General features: G+C 44.0%; 1 protein-coding gene across 1 annotated transcript in view; it reads left to right on the top strand.

The window, feature by feature from the left end:
* Positions 1-12,453, top strand: part of TMEM178B (transmembrane protein 178B) — a 222,968-nt gene that overhangs the window by 190,998 nt on the left and 19,517 nt on the right. The gene's annotated exons all lie outside the window — the stretch shown is intronic.

Here is a 12,453-nt window from a genome sequence, read left to right as displayed (position 1 = left end):
AGTGGGCTTTTGTTTGGCTGGTTGGAGGTTTTCTCCTCCTTCCCCCAAGCTGCTTTGGCTGCTCACCCAGCTTTTTACCAAAGTGCAAATTTATATTCCTTATGCTTTCAGCAGGCCCATATGTGGAACTGTCAAAATGTCACTGGCATCAATTGTGAAAGGTTAGTGCCACATTATAGTCAGCGAGCTTATTAACAGGGAAATGATTGGGTTTTGGAGAGGGGGAGGGAAGGACAAATGGGAATCCATTTTCCAGGCACCTGCTTTTTCTACTAAGCGTTTCTTGTCATGTATGTATTTTCAGAAAGTGGTTGCCATCTGCATAGGAGAAAAATTAGCTAGAGACCCCAGGAAGAATGAGGCTGTTCCTTGTGAGATCTCAGCAAGTTCAGAGGGGGAGGTGGAGAGGCAATAAAAGCAAGTTGGCCAAATTTGTTCGGGTGTTGAGTGACAGGAGATGTTCAATTTTCACTGGCCGAGTGACTAGAGAGAGGTTCACGCTGCAAAAATTGGGTCTGATGGGGACCCAGTGTCAAACTGGGAGACTGTGGGTCCTGGTTCCATGATTTCATCTTGGCCCAAGAAATAGTTCACTTGCTTTCCCCAAGTTTACAGGTGCCTGTATACAGATGATAGCTAACGGTTTGCTTATATTCATCTCTGTGCTTTTTCAGATTTATTCAAAGTCACCACTGAAAAAAATTTCCATACCCTACTGCAAAGTTTTTATCTGTCCAAGACATTTTTAGGGTTTCTGGTACCATCAATGCAGAGAACCTAGCTCACAATCTTTAATGTATTAATCTTCAAAACGACCTGGTGAGATGAGATTATCCCAGTCTATGAGAACTGAGGCACAGAAAGCTAACTTTTTTGCCATGCAAGTCTGTGAGACAGCAGAGATGAGTATCTGCAACTTTATAGACTCTCTGCTAGTACCTGAATCACTGAACCATCCTTCTGATGCCTCATTTTTTCCTTTGGCTTTTCCACCTTGCTTTTTTAAAGTCAACCTAATGTCCAGCTGGAAGCACTGGAGCCATCCATTAGAGAGGCAGGAGGAGGAGGACAAGTGCCCAGACTCTGCCAAAAAGTTAAATCTGTGTTGCATTGTTACTCTCTAAAATGAGCCAAAGCATGGTGTAGGTGCTTGTCCTTTAGGTTTGTATGGAGCTGCTATTTCACAGGAACCACTGCCCGGCTTTTGGACTGTAGCTTGCAGCCAGTGCCAGCCTGACCTAGATTCAGACCAGTGACCTAAAGGTGAAAGCCACCAGAATCCATAGCTGAGCCTCTGGGGCACCAAACCTCCTTCGCTCCTGATTATTCCCTTTTTGACATGGCAGAAAAGGCCCTCGAGGTGGCGGATAATGTACTGCTGGGGGGTAGTATGTGTCTGACCTTTTCTGTAGGAATGAGCTTGAAAATGAGGTGGAAAAAAAGGGAATGAATATTAATAATCGGATTGTCCTGGGGATTCTTCACTGGCGACAAAACCCATTGTGCCCTGGAATTAGAGCGAGCACCATGCGCATGTGGCTCTTTGTTGCTCCCTGAATGCTGCCGGTAGGTGAAATTTAATTTCGCTGCTCGCATCAAAAACCAAGAAATGGGGATTCTGCAGCAGACACAGCCAGTGAGAGGCCCTTCTCTCACAAGGCAGGAAATTCCCTGCTCCCCCCACGCTCCTGCCCATCCCTGTGTATGCAAAGCCGATGGCCGACATATGGGATGTGGGGCCTGGGCACACGGCAAAGCTGAGCCTCAGAGTGGTCACTTCAGGCAGAGAGGAGGCAGGGACAAACAGGTGAGGGCAGGAGGTAGGGAGAACTTGCGTGCAACATAGGGATATTGCCTTTATTAATTTCCAGCTTTCCACCTCACCGCGTGTGCGTTGGGGATTTCAGCTCTCCCCTGCTCAGGAAGCTGCTCTTGCGCTCTCTTGTTTTTGCTGCAGGAGAGGAGGTAGCACTGTGCAAAACACCAGTTCCAAATCTCCTGTGAGGTTTCTGGGTTTGTGATGGGCTGTGCAGAGCCCCAGGTGCCAATGCGCAAGATGAGAGCGTGATGTGAAATGTGGATCAATGTGTGGGCATCTCTCCTTGCCCCAGGACTTCTCTCCAAACCCTCTGAGCACAGCCTCCCCAAGCCCCACTGACTCTTTGGCAGTGAGTTCTCCTCCTGTGACACCCCGGTTAACACCAAATGTAACAGCTGTGCTTAGGTGCCTTTTGGGGAGGTGCACGGCCCTGTTTTCTAGATGGTGCCCTGAAGGTACAGAGGTGTCTGACAAAACTGCAGAAAGGGCTGACTCTCCCTCCAGCCAGGACTGGGGGCCCTGGCGATGACCCCAGCAAGGTGGGCATTTCAGTGGGAATGGGCAGCCCCTGGAGCACGGATGCTGTGGCACCGAGGCCAAGCAGGAGAAGACCCTCTTGGCCTCATCCCTGGCAGCAGGCTGGACTGCCTCCTGCAGGCTCCAGAGGCTCTCCTGCAGAATATTTGAGCTCAAAACCTGGGTTTTGGGCAATTAAGCAGCCTTCCCCCCGCCTCCTCATGCCAAGGAGAATTTTAATGTACTTCCAATTTCTCTTTTTAGCACACACAAAGAAAAAAGAAAAAAAATTAATAATCATCTATAAGAGAAGTTCTTTTCAGACACATGGAGAAGCATTCAATGCTGATATATATTTTTCCCCACTTTTAAATGGTATCTATTTAAATGCAGATTTTCTGGTTTCCTATGTGGATCTTGGAAGAAACGCCTTTCAATTTAAATGTTAATAGAAGAGTAAACTTCAAAATCAAAATTTCTCCATAAGGGAGAGTGTTTTCTCACAGCTTTAAATGTCTTTCTATACTTCCTCCCTCCTTCTTCCCCACCCTTCTTCTTCTCTTCCCAGCCCCCAGCCCAGCCTCACTTGCATTAAATGGTCTTTTTTAAAAACAAGAATACACCTTTCAGAGTTCCTGAATTAAAATGTTTAATGCTGGGGTCTGTGGAATGAGTATGTTTGAGCAGAGTGCTGGGGCACTGATAAAGCAGAGATACCATCCCTCCACCTCCAGTCTTTTTCATGCTGGCCATTTATCAAACCTGCTGCTCTGAATGCCTTATGATGGGATTATTCTCAGGCTTGTGCTGCATAATATTGAACCAGTGGTTGAGGCAGAGGCTGAAAGGGAAGAAAAAACTTTAAGGATGATGTTTTAGTTGCTCCTGAATGGGAGAAAGGCTTTGGTGCTGGGCTGGGCAATAGAGGAGGGAAGTCAGATGCAGAGGGAAGAAGGTGAAACAGAGGAGGCATTACCAAGTTCATCTCTGTATTACCCCTCCTGCTCCTCCTGTAGTCCATTCCTGCATACCTCCAACTTCATTTATCTTCAGGAGGAGCTTAGGGTAGATCTGTGTTTTACAAAAGACCCTTAACACTGCCTGATATTGGGGTTTTACATAAAATTATGTTCCTTGCTTCCTGTCACACTCCATTTGTCATCTTTAATACAAACTTTTCTTTAATTTTCCTCATCACTCTCTTCCATTCTCCATCTCTTTTTGCCCTCTCTTCTCTCCTCACTGAAAGAAAAAGGGAGGAAAAAAAAGTGTTTCTGTTTTTTCTTCTGCTTCCTTGTGGCCCTGATGAGCCCTGGCCACCTTTGCAAGAAATAGATCAAGAGATACTAACTGAAGATTAAATTTTAAGAAACTTCCATGTATTTAGTGGACTGTGATGGTGGCTGGCATATAAAAAGCAGAGTGTAACAGGGCAGACTCTGCTTACTGTGGAAGGAGACTTTTGTAAACTAGACAATCAAGACATTACTATGTATAATAGGATATAGGGTTTTCTGTATCCAGATTATTGTCACACAATTGTTACTGTACTCTGTACATCATTATTATCTGAATGCCTCTGAAGAAAAAGTAGTGAACTGGCTTCCACGGCACCCCTGGGAGACAGGAGAGAGAGTCTGATTTTCAGAGGAAAGCTTTGGAGCACCCAACCCTCCCACCGATTTCAGGGAAAGCAGAGCTCACTGGACTCTTCTCTCTAGATGCTCAGTCCCTTGCAGGCAGGGGTGCTGCAGAGACCACTTGCCCCCACGACGTCTCTAGGTGCCTGTGACGCCCTGGCAGGGCTGTGCGGTGAAGCTTGCCCCAATGCCCTGCTCTGCATTTCCTCCTGTGCACTGTACCTAGTGGGGGGGTAAATGGAGTAATTCAGTCTTCAGCGGTGTCAGAGCAGCGCTTCTCACCAGCACTGAAAGGACTTTACAATGAAGGGTATCACCCTTGCCCTGAAACCCAGAGCCCCATCGCAGCTTTCTTCCAGACCGTTGGAGAATGCAGGAAAACTTCCATTTAGAAAGCTGGGCTTTCCACCTGGCCTCTCCCACTGCCACCAGGGCTGGAGGTGCTGGACACAGGGAGATGGTACCTCACATCCTTCAGGAACGATCCCTCTGGCAGGGCTGACGTGGTCCTGAGGGACTGTGGTGTTCTTCCTCCCCAGCAAGATCGTACTTGTGGTGTGGTGGCTCAAAGGAGAGGTCACTTAAAGTAAGAGGTGACCAACGTAAAGAAGCGTGTACTCCCTGAGTGCTTCAAGGGAACAGGAAGGGAGAAAAATGAAAAAAGCACAGCTCTGATCCGATGAAGTCCCAAAGTTCACATTGAAATTGAACAGAAGCCATTTTATTACATGTGCCTCAAATTCTTCAATACCTGCATAATCCGTGAAAGCTGTGTAACGAAAAGCCTCTTGGCATGGCTGCAACTGGGAAATGTTTGCTTTGTGTGGCCTCACCAAGCAGGAGCAGGAAGGATTAAAGTTATGAATATGAAGAAGGATGGACAAAAATGCAGGTGCCTCAGACTTTCTTCCCTGTTTCTAGGGAATGAGAGAGGGAGAGGAGGGATGAAAGGGTTGACTGGGCAAATTACAAGTGTACTCTGCTGGGACCAAAGCTTGGAAATGTTCCTAGATGATCATATATTGCAGGGCTAAAAGCCTGGATAGTAAATCTGGAGAGAGAAAGACTCTTCAAGATCAGTTCTTGAACATCACTGAATAAGGAGAAATTATCAACTTCAAGTACTTTCTGAGAAAAACGATGTCCTCTCCAGAGTCAGAGAAGGGGAGAGAAGGGGAGGGAATGGTTTGGAGTAGGTGGGATAGGGTATGGTAGAGTGGAATAATGCTTTGGCATAGGCTCAGCTACTCCGGCCCACTACTTCAGGGGTTGTAAGGGCAAAGCTTTTGTTTCCTTCCTAGCCTGCTGTCACCCAGAGCTGAGTAGCAACACAGCAGATAATAAAAAATCCTTTTTCTTCTCTGGCCAAAGTTTCTTTTTCAGCAGAAGGGGAAGTAGGATTGGAGCAAAAGTCTGAACCCTTCTATGGGTTGGTATTCACAGCCATCTTTCTCCCAAGACCTAATGTAAGTTTTCTGTCTTCTACAGTAGAACCGCATCTGATGTGCTACATTTCTGCTGTGCAAATGCCTCCTTTATGCATTAGCCTCTTTAATATTCATATCATAAAGACTCTTGAAGACAAATCCATCTTTTCAGCCTCACAAGACACTTTTTCTCGCCTTTTTCCCCCTGCACTTAAACAAGCTTTGCTTCCTTCCTTGTCTACTGCCTCCTTAAATCTCTCCCTTATTATCGAAGGGTTCTCTTTTGTCTCCTCTCTGCTCTACCTGAGCAAAAGGCAAGAGTAAAATCAGGACTCGATATTCAAGCTCCAGATGGTGGTCTTAGCCACTGCAGAATTTCTTAGGCCCCTGTAATTTTCCCAAATACTGGAGTAATTGCTTTCAGACAGTAGCACACCAGTGTGTGACCTGGTCTTGGACATCCCCCCACCTCTGGTGCGTTATGAGAAGGTTCACCAGAGACAAGAAATTGCAGTGTCATGTGGAGTTTGTTGTTTGTCAGCATGAACCTCTGAAGGTGTCAGCCTTTGTAGAAGACAAGACTTCATTCCTCCTCTGATGAGCTGCTCACCTGACACTGAAGTTGAGGGATTTCTATGAAGGAAGGCAGGCTGAAGTGCCAGCAGTGCACAGCTAGCACCTTCCTTTTGTGATTGTTTCTGTTTTAAATAACTGTAAGAACACTTACAATCTCTAACTCTGACGGAGGAAATCCAGATAGATGGTCTGTCCTGACAAGAATAAATCATGTGTCAGGATGTCCATTTTACACCCCGTCCTGAAGGACACGTTGACTAGCACAGCAGTTTGTGAAGCTTCCTATCAGCATTTCCATATAGGCAAGTTCATACATGCTGGCAACCAAACACTGAACACTTCATTACACAACCGACAAACTCAAGTCAAGAGAAGGTGATGGGATTTTCTGGTTTAGGAGAAGTTATGCACGTATCTTACAAACACCATTGCACCTCTTGTGATATGAAGGCTCACCTAAATCCTTCAGAGTGCCAGTTTCTCTTTTTGTGAGGGCCTTCTGCTGCTCGTTCTCTCAGCTTTGAGAGTGTTGTGTTTTAGTGTATGTGTTTCTGACATGCATATTTCAGAGTCACTCTCTGGTGCAGACTACTTGCATATAAATATAATCCACTGTTACTTTTGTTGAAGTGGGTTGTACTCATTGTGATTGCGTTAGAGTAATCTTTAAACTGAAGACTGGGCTGCCACATGAGTCAGTAAAAGGCACTCAGAGATTTTAACTGAGTCTCAAGTAGACTAATACATATTTCTTTTCTTATCTCTCCATACCTGAAGTGGAAAGAAAAGATTAAAACCTCACCCTCTACTTGCCAACCTCATCCAGAATACAGTCTTAAGCTGTGCGGAGAGAATTGTGAGAGCCAGAAGATGCCACTCAAAATTGCCTGCATTAATACTCAGTTGTTCATTGTAGCTGGGAGCTGCTAGGGCTGGCATTCAGTAAAAGACACATCTGTCCAATTTTCCATCTTGCCCCCCCCCCCCCCCCCCCCCGTTGTTTTGGGCTGAGGTAAGATAAGGGATGATGTCAGAGAAAGGTACCTCTGTGCTGCTGATTTTTTGTAAGAGAAGTCATTTAAACAAAGCTTAGTGAAATCTGGTAAATTGTGCTCTTGGGCTGTGTGCAGTTTTTGAACAATTTCCAATACATGTATTTGTTTGGAAAAAGATGAAAAAGGATTGATTTAGACTTTTCAAGTACAAATTTTTTTTAATCCCACACGAGTAAAGATAAATGAGAATGAATCTAGTACAGGAGAGTATAGATCAAAGTGACCTGCAATGAAGGATTATGCTAAAGAGTTATGCTATCCCAGTCTATTTCTGCTTGTGGTGACACTATATTCTAACATTTGGTCCTAGAGGGGCATAGAAGTACATTTGTGATTTCCTTTTCGGTTTCCCCTTTTGTTGGGACATCTCAGGGAAGAAGGATGCTATACCCAGAATGTCTTCTAAGCTGTTCTAGATATTCTGGATACAGACTTCAGGGTCCTTAGTCCCTATGAACCTTTCTCTATTGGGAGAAGAAAGGAGATGTAGGATGGACTATCTGAAACACTATTTGCAGCAGTAGTGCATTTTCTGATAGTCTGATAGCAAGCGCTCTAGTTTGATCTGGTAACAAATGCTTGAGAACAAGCCGTTCTGAAAGCAAAAGCAGTGCTGTGTTGTTAAAGGGCTGGCCAGAAAGCCATAGATTCAATTATATGCTCCTCTACAAACTTTTCACATAGCCATAGGCAGGTTGACTATTCTCATCTTGTCTTGATTTCCCCATCTTTCACAAGAGGCTCATATTTTTCTTCCTGTATGTGTTGAAAGAAATCTCTAATATTTTGGAAGTATTATTAAACTCCTCTGTGGAAAGGAAGATAGAGAGATATCAACAGGAAGACCGAGCCCTTGCTTTAGAAAGATGACTTGCAATTTCAAGGAAGAGGACAGAACATCAGAAGTCAAAAAGGCATATTGAAATTTTCAAGAAGCGACGCTGATTCAGAACATGTTATGTTTGCAGCTGCTGGGGTGTGAAACTTCCTCCACGATGTGACAGCCAGCATGAATTACTTTATTGCTTATAACAAATACAGATGGACAGATATCAGGGTGAAATGAAGGGCAGGGGCATTTGCAAACTGTCAGAGAGAAGCTTCCACCACACGCTGCTTGGAAATAAACGGATCTTAATCAGCTCTTTTGCCTTTCTTTATCTTCAGAAAACCTTTAGAATTAATATTCTCCAGCGGAAGGCTAAAATGCTTGTAGGAAATGCATGTTGTTTTATGAGAGTCTGTCTCTATTTTAAGGAGGTTGTCTAAAATGCTAATGTTTCTCTTTTCATCACGATTCACGAAGCTTATGGCTTTCAAATTTACCATTTCAGTTTCAGTCATGGGAATTGGATTACTTCATTCCCTGCCCCTTCTCCAATGTTATCAATCAAGAAATTTGTTATTTCCAGCCTCCATGAACATGATGCCTGTATTCCTTGCCTGATGATCCACATTGGTTTTGAGTCAGGATTGAGTTCCCTGCCTATTACATGCAGCAGCACCTGTAGCAGTGCTAGGTATGGAAAGTCCTCCCAAGGGGGAGATATTCACACATAGCTTTTTAGTCTGTTGATATATAAAAGAAAATGGGATGGAGACGGTGTCTCTAAAACATGAGTGGAAAGATAACATTGCACTTTCAACCACAAGTGACAGTGGTATCTAAGTCCATGTAGTAAATCATTGAAACTACTGTCATAAAGGCAAGGCATTGAAAATCAACTTCTGTATTATAGGTCTTACAGAACAAGCAATGTAATACCTTCCTTAATTGCACCCCGTAGCTACATTTCTAAAGGTCTGGGTTACTAGATGGTGGAGAAGGGGGATCCATAGTACCCCTGCAATCTGTGCACTTTGCTACAGTGTGACGACTTGGGATGGGTATCGAGGAGAGGATCACCTGTAGAACCAGCTAAGCAATGCACACAAGTGAGCTAAGATAAGGTATGTTTGCTGTTGCAGCTCCCATTTGGCTGCATAAGATTCAACAATGCATTTTGCTGGCATAGTCACTCCTTGAGTTGACTGGGTTTGTCATGCCATGATCCTGAGATTCTGTAGCTACTCAGGGAGGTTTTCAAAGAAAGAAAGAGTCTAGAGAACCATTCATTTCATAGTCTAAAAAGAAATAAAAGCAATTTCAGAAAAAATAAAAAGTATGTGCTCAAATGTCATATAAAGTGGTGTTACATGACAAAGCATGACCATTTTTGCCTTTGCAGGATGTATTCAGGAAAGGTCTTATCAGTGCCGATCAAACTCGGACAAAACCCCATCAATTTGTACTGATGAGCTACTGCTTATTTATATGGCATCCATCGCTCCTAAATTAGCAGAAGGAATTTATATATTGCCTTGAGTACACAATACAATTCTTTGCTTTTTTGCTGTCCTTTCCAAGTTGAGCACCATACCAACAGAACAGTAATCATAAAAAGTACCACTAACAGGGGTTTGTGTACAGAGAATACAGGCTCCTGTTCCCTGGCCTTCTCCTCACTAAATAGCCTGAGGGTAACGATTTGGTTACATACATTAAGTACTTTCCCACAAAAGAATCACTTTGAATAGACTTGTTCCCAGGACTGACCTCAGCTTCACGTGGGCTCTGACAAGTGAGGAGCACAGGGGTGTGCTGTTGGACAAGCGCAGGCTGTTTATGAAACCAGCTTTGCAACCCCCTTTCCCAGTACTGCCATTTGCAAGGGCTGTGCTCAAGGATGGTTATGGCAGCACAAAAGCCAAGATGGTTTTGAATAGAAAAGAAAGCTTATATTCTATTTATTTCAGATAAACCCTAATGGATGGTCTTGTGAGGAGCAGATTTGCAACTGGCCTAAGCAGTGGCAATCTTAAACTAAGCCCACTGAACTTGCGAGAACTAAGATGTCATGAAAAATTTCAATTCTGAATTTTTTTATGTGTGGTATTAAGTGTCTGTCAAAGGTTAGCTTTTGGGTTTTTTTCAAGAGAGAATGTAAACCCAGAGTTCAGATGCTGATGGATTTTGCTGTGTTGTTAGAAAGGGAATTTCAGGTTCCATCAGGAAGAGAGGTCAAGTGAAACAAACCTCAAAGCTGGGCCTAGAAATCTTGGTCTTGCTACTTTAACTGTTCTGTTCAATGGCAAAACTCACACTGATTTTAGTGGGGTAAAAACAATTCCTTAGTTTGGTATATAGGGTGTGGGGATGCTTGTGATCCCCTCTGGGACCTATGAAAACTGGCTCCATCAGCTAGACATTGGGGTAGGTCTGAGGAGTTACTGGCACTTTGCAGCTGAATAAAGCTATTTAAATTCAGCTCATTAAAAGCAGGTTGTTAGGGTATGTTTCCATTAGGATGAGCAAGTGCTGTTACCCAGAGTCAGCAGTCACAAGTTAAAATGGAAGGGTTTTGTAGAGCTGACACAGACAGCTGTGCAGAGCTTCTGAGAGACGTGTTGTGCTGTTATTGAAGATGACATAGGAAACAGTAAACATTTTATGTTTTTACCTGTTGTTCAAATTGAGCCCAGGCCTTCATGGACTGAAAAATAGGAAGACACTCCGCCATCAGAGATGCTTAATAGCATTTACTGCTTGTTTTAGAAAGCACTCTCAGAAATTCCCAGGGAACAGAGACTAGCATTGCCTGTGGAAAGCGTGAGTTTCTGCAGAAAATGCTTTTTTTTTTTTCTTTTTTCTGCACCAGACCTGCTTGAACATATTCAAATTCTTTGTGGGGAGGTTTTGTTGGTTTTTTTTTTTTTGATGGGACAGTCACAAAACCTAAGGTAAAAATACAAATTTTAAGGTATGTATCTTGTTAAAAGGGCCCTGGTCACTGGTGGACTAAAGGCCTGGTAATCTTTATGTTGTCAGAGGGACTCCTTGCAAAAAACAGTGACAATCTACAGGAATCAGTTATAGTTTCAAGGGAGGGATTGCGTTCTGCAACTTGATCTTGCGTAAGAATTGCTATAATGAACAGAGCTCTGAGTAAACTACCTTCCACTGAATCAAATCATTCTGTCCCAACACGCCTATAGACCTTGTAGATTTTGGATAAGGAGTTTTATAAATCTCTGATAATCCTAATTTATCACTGTTCACAAATTTCACTGAATCTGCACTGCTGGTATTGGTGGTCCTTTTGATCCACTGTGGGAAAAGGTTAAAAAAAACTCAGAAATTGAGAAACAGTCACAGGCCAGCCAAGGAGAAAAGCTGCCACAGAGACTGGTGGATGATTCACAGTTTTCAAATCTTCCTCCCTCTGTCATAAGCATTCTGTTTCTTGAAAGAAAGTGAAATCATTGCTGTGCAAAAGAAAAAAAAAAAATGTTTGAAGAAGGAAACAAATGTTTGGAGAGCTGACTTGGCTGGAATTTTCCCTGCACATATACTCTTGACATATCAGTGCTTAAACTTTCTATGCATGCATGAGGGGGGACAGGGAACAACCAAATGTTAGTGAAGATGCCCCCATCTGTTCCATTATTTGAGGGTGTAAAGATGCTGTTTAGCTCTCATAGTCCTTGCTATTTCGAATGCCAGGTGGTCTCCCTGCCCAGATTTCACATCAAAAACAGCTGTGAAGGGTTTTTTTCCCCAGCACATGCAGGAGGAGGGATCCCAGTAGTCCCATCCTTTTTGCAGAAGGCAAATAGGCGATACAGCCAGGTCTTAATTTAAGGGTTCCTTACATTAGGTTTTGGGGATCTTTTTCCTTTATTTATGAAGTACATACAGGTCAGCCCTATGCACCCATATCAGATGTAGTACTCAGTCCCCACTTGCAGAGCACAGAATGCTTTACTGCAGCCCGCTGCCCTCCTCCTACTCTCAGTGCTCCCTGGAGCACTCAAAAACGTCCTTACCAAAAATCATCTGACAAGGTCACCTTCTAGACACAAGAGAGGGCGACAAAGCGTCCTATGCCCCAGCCATGTATCTGCAGTGCATTTATTATCTCTGACACCAGAATATCTGCATGCCTCACTGTCCTGGAGGTACTGAGTTTCACACACACCACCACTGGAAAGCAAATTTCCATGGCCCGAATTACACATGGGACGTCACAGCCCGGAGGGGCTCAGTGACTTGCCCAAGATCACACAGGGGGTCAGAACTGAGGTGAATCCCCTGTCACGTCTGTATTGGAGCAAAGCATAGAGACTGCTTCGCATATCAGTTTGAGCAGGTACCTCCATCGGATGCAGTAGAATAATGGATGGAGATGAGAAGGCAGGATTTAAACCCACGTTGTGCTAGCACCCAGAGACTAGAGCTATTAGGCACAGCATTGCGCTGAGGTCATTTTACAACTTCTAATTCCTGAGCAAATTGTCACAAGTCACTTGGGTGCATCTGCACTGAGCTTTATTGTGTGGTGAAATGGTCACCTGCTGTCTCTCCCCAGCCCGAGCTAGTA

This window comes from Haliaeetus leucocephalus, unplaced genomic scaffold (assembly GCF_000737465.1).
Source record: "Haliaeetus leucocephalus isolate CR32 unplaced genomic scaffold, Haliaeetus_leucocephalus-4.0 Scaffold206, whole genome shotgun sequence".
Classification (NCBI taxonomy): domain Eukaryota; kingdom Metazoa; phylum Chordata; class Aves; order Accipitriformes; family Accipitridae; genus Haliaeetus; species Haliaeetus leucocephalus.
This window is presented reverse-complemented; position numbering and strand designations above follow the sequence as displayed.